General features: G+C 51.3%; 1 pseudogene; it reads right to left on the minus strand.

The window, feature by feature from the left end:
- Nucleotides 1-2,489: 2,489 nt before the first annotated feature.
- Nucleotides 2,490-3,009, minus strand: LOC101396757 (large ribosomal subunit protein P1 pseudogene; annotated as a pseudogene).
- Nucleotides 3,010-3,833: the final 824 nt, after the last annotated feature.

Raw genomic sequence — 3,833 nt, forward strand, 5'->3', positions numbered from 1 at the left:
TCGTGTCCAACATTCAGCTTCCTTTTTCAGATGCATTGACTCCCAAATCGGAAGCAGCTCAGCTGATAAAGAGTTTCCCGTCATCTCATGGCAGTGGAAACTGGCTGTGGTCCGACGGTAGAGTTGGTCTCAAGTAGCCAGTATCGTGGGCTGTTAGGCTGGCAGTCCTGGTTACCTGAAATGTGTCACTTCAGTAAATTTAGTGTAACATGGGGAACTGTTTAAAAAATATTATGTGGCGTGAAAAATCAAATAGCCTGTAGTTCATACACAACACCAACCCTCAGGCAGGCATCCCTGATACGAGATGTTATAATAAAATTCCCATTGTTATAGGTACCAGCTACCCTGCAGTTTGACCCTGCTGAGGGCGAAGAGTAGAATCCTCATCCTCAGAAGGACTGGCAACCTGCATTACAGACCTAATTTCATCCCCAAAGCACATTGCTGTCCCTTCCTCATCCTCTTGCCTGGGAAAATTCCTAGTATCTTTGAACTGTTGCTCAAAGAACCATTGCTTTCCAGTTCAGAGTGATGATAGAACCAACTTGACGCTCAAATACACTCGGTCAGCCAGTGAAAGTGTATCTGAAGCATACCGTGGATTTGATGCCAGACGTTCAATCGATTGTGTGCGCTCACCAAGCCCTCCGCTCCCCTTCTCTGTGGAACACGCACGTGCTGAACACTCCGCGTCTGCTGTCAGCGCAGCCCTCTGAATTCCATTACCTGCCGGCTGTGCATTCCTGTCCTTCCCCGTACCTGCTGTTTCCGGTGACATTACCACTTCTTGCCTGGATGGAGGTTCCTGCCTCCTAGCAGGTCTCTGAACCGGTCTGTTCTCTCCGTCACCGGCAGTGACTTTTCCAAAGAAATCTACGACTGAGGGCAGGAGGAAGCCTGAGCCCCAGAGCCTTTCAAGCACAAGGAAATCCTGAGAAATCACTCATGGCTTTGCACAACTTCCTCCTGCCTAGATTACCCTCTCCCCGTTTCTGATCTTGTTAGCTCATCCTTCGAGGCTCACACCAGCCTCTCTGGCACATCCCCACTCCCAGCAGGTCAAGTTCCACTTTTTTGGCCCCCCAGCGGTGATGACCTCATTCCTGGCCTCACAGGCTGTGTTGTAAATAAGCACAGTTTGTTTCCCCCTGAGGCTGTAACTCCGTAAGGACGGGAAGGATCTTTTATTTCTCTGTTCCCCAAACCTAGCGGAGTCAGTGCCTGGCCTGAAATAAGTGCTTAATAAATGGAGAGAAGCCCCAAGAGCCAATCCTTGAATTTGAGAAGCTTGTCATCTAAAACAGAAACAAAGCAAAATATGGAGGGCATCTGGATAACCTTTTTTTTTTCTTTTGGGAGGAAGATTGTCCCTGAGCAACCATCTGTGCCCCTCTTCCTCTAGTTTGTATGTGGGACGCCGCCACAGCATGGCTTGATGAGTGGTGCATAGGTCCGCGCCCAGGAGCCGAACCTGTGAACCCTGGGCTGCCAAAGTGGAGAGTGCGAACTTAACCGCTACGCCACCGGGCCGGACCGTGGACAACCTTTAAGTGTGGTGTACTGAAAACAGTGGGCGTTTATTGAGAATCCTTACTTTTCACTGAGCCCTGTACCAAGGTTTTTACATTGATTATCTTACTTGATTCTCAACACTTCTACGATGGAGATAGTACTAGGAATATCTTCATTTTGTAGATGAGGAGACAGACTGAGAGAGATTGAGTGACTGGCCCAAGGTCACAGTCAGTTACAGAGACAGGATCTGAAATTCAGACTGTGTGACTCCAGAACCAATACTCTTGACCGTGCTCCACGTGGCTTGTTCGAGGAGCCTGGTCCTGGAACAAGAACAGGAAAGAAAAAACACGTCCCTGTGCGTTACAAATATGTGTTCATGGGCCGGCCCTGTGGCTTAGCGGTTAAGTGCGTGCTCTCTGATGCTGGCGGCCCGGGTTCGGATCCCGGGCGTGCACCGACGCACCGCTTCTCCGGCCACGCTGAGGCCGCGTCCCACATACGGCAACTAGAAGGCTGTGCAACTATGACATACAACTATCTACTGGGGCTTTGGGGAGAAAATAAATAAATAAATCTTTAAAAAAAAAAAAAAAACAAATATGTGTTCATTCCACTGCCTTGTCAACCACTTGCTGTGTGCCAGCAGTTCTGGCTAGATCTCAGGGGGTTTTTTTGTTGTTGTTTTTTTAACTTTATTTATTTATTTTTCCCCCCAAAGCCCCAGTAGATAGTTGTATGTCACAGCTGCACATCCTTCTAGTTGCTGTATGTGGGACGCGGCCTCAGCGTGGCCGGAGAAGCGGTGCGTCGGTGCACGCCCGGGATCCAAACCCGGGCCACCAGCGGCGGAGCACGCGCACTTAACCGCTAAGCCACGGGGCCGGCCCCAAGGTTTTTTGATTTAATCTAAAATTCTTCATATATTTTTTAAGCGTTCAGCTTTTTATTGAACGTGTTACAAAAGAGGTTTAGTCAAAAAGACCAAAGCCCATGTCATCATCTGACGACTCAGATTCTCCTTTCCTTGCTTCCACTTTCCTCTCGGCTGGGGCAGCAGTGCTGGAGGGGCAGTACCTCCTTCGGGGGCAGGGCCACCAGCCCGGACGCTACAGAGGAGGCTCCCATGCGGATGTTGGCCTGGGCCTTTGCAAACAAGCCTGGCCAGAAAGGTTCAACACTTCCACCAGCTGCTTCAATGAGGGCATTGCTCTTGTCCTACACGACTGTCGCCTCGTCGTCGTCGTGCAGGATGAGCTCCAAGGAGATGCAGACGAGCTCAGAGATGGAGGCTGTGGAGCCAGCAAGTGCTGGTGGGCGGCTGCTGGGTGCGGTGGGCACCATGTGAAGTGAGGGCCCCACCCCAGTGCGGCCTCAGTTTCCTCGGAAGGACGGAGCACCTTAGCAGAAGCTGAAGAAAGGGCTAATCTAAAATTCTGATGTGAAACATGAATGTTTCAATCCATAACAAACATGCATTCATTCATTCATTCATTCTACAAGTACTTTGCCAGGCACTGGATTAGGCAGTGAGGATACAAAGGCAAAATGTGGTCCCAGATGAAGAAGCTCATGCTCCCGTGCTGGCGTACGTGCGTGGAGTCCGAATTCAGTAACGAAGGACGCAGGAGGGGCACGACGTGGCTGGAACCGGGTGGAAGGAGCACAGCAACTACCGTTGATCGGGTGTCAGCGCTCAGACCGACTGTACGTGCAGATTACGTTTAATCCACATCTGCCTGGTGAGGGAGATAACGTCCCCCACACTTTCACGGGAAGAAACGGAGCTTCAGAGAGGTTAGCCTGCGGGCGCGCACTGTGAGCAGCAGAGCCAGCGCCCGAAGCCGGGTCTGTCCAAGCCTGTGCTCTTTCTGCTATCCCGCTCGCCCGGCTGACTTGGAAGCTCTGTTTGGACGTGGAAATGTGTTGTTTCTTGTTAGGCAAATCTTCCAGGTGCCTTAGTCATTTGGAATGGACAAGGACAGTCTGATGACCTAGGGCTGGGAAAGCCTTGAAGAAACTGTACCCTCAGAAATCCAAGAGCCCTAAACCCCTAAGACCCTCTCGGTATATGGAATTCTGAGATAGCACAAGGATGAGCACGCACAAGGATGAGCACGTGCACTCCTGGTGAGGGAGGTTCAGAGCGGGGTGGGGGTGGGAAGAGAGGTCAGCAGCCATCTGGAGCGGTCACCTGCAGAGCTGATCAAAGCCAGAGATCCGCATGGCTGTGGGCCACATCTGCGTTGGGGCGTTAGCAAGAAGGGGTGTGGTAACAACCCCGGGGGGAGTCCTGCTTGGGAAAGGGAGCAGGA

This window comes from Ceratotherium simum, chromosome 36 (genome assembly GCF_057802395.1).
Source record: "Ceratotherium simum simum isolate JZ-2026a chromosome 36, ASM5780239v1, whole genome shotgun sequence".
Classification (NCBI taxonomy): domain Eukaryota; kingdom Metazoa; phylum Chordata; class Mammalia; order Perissodactyla; family Rhinocerotidae; genus Ceratotherium; species Ceratotherium simum.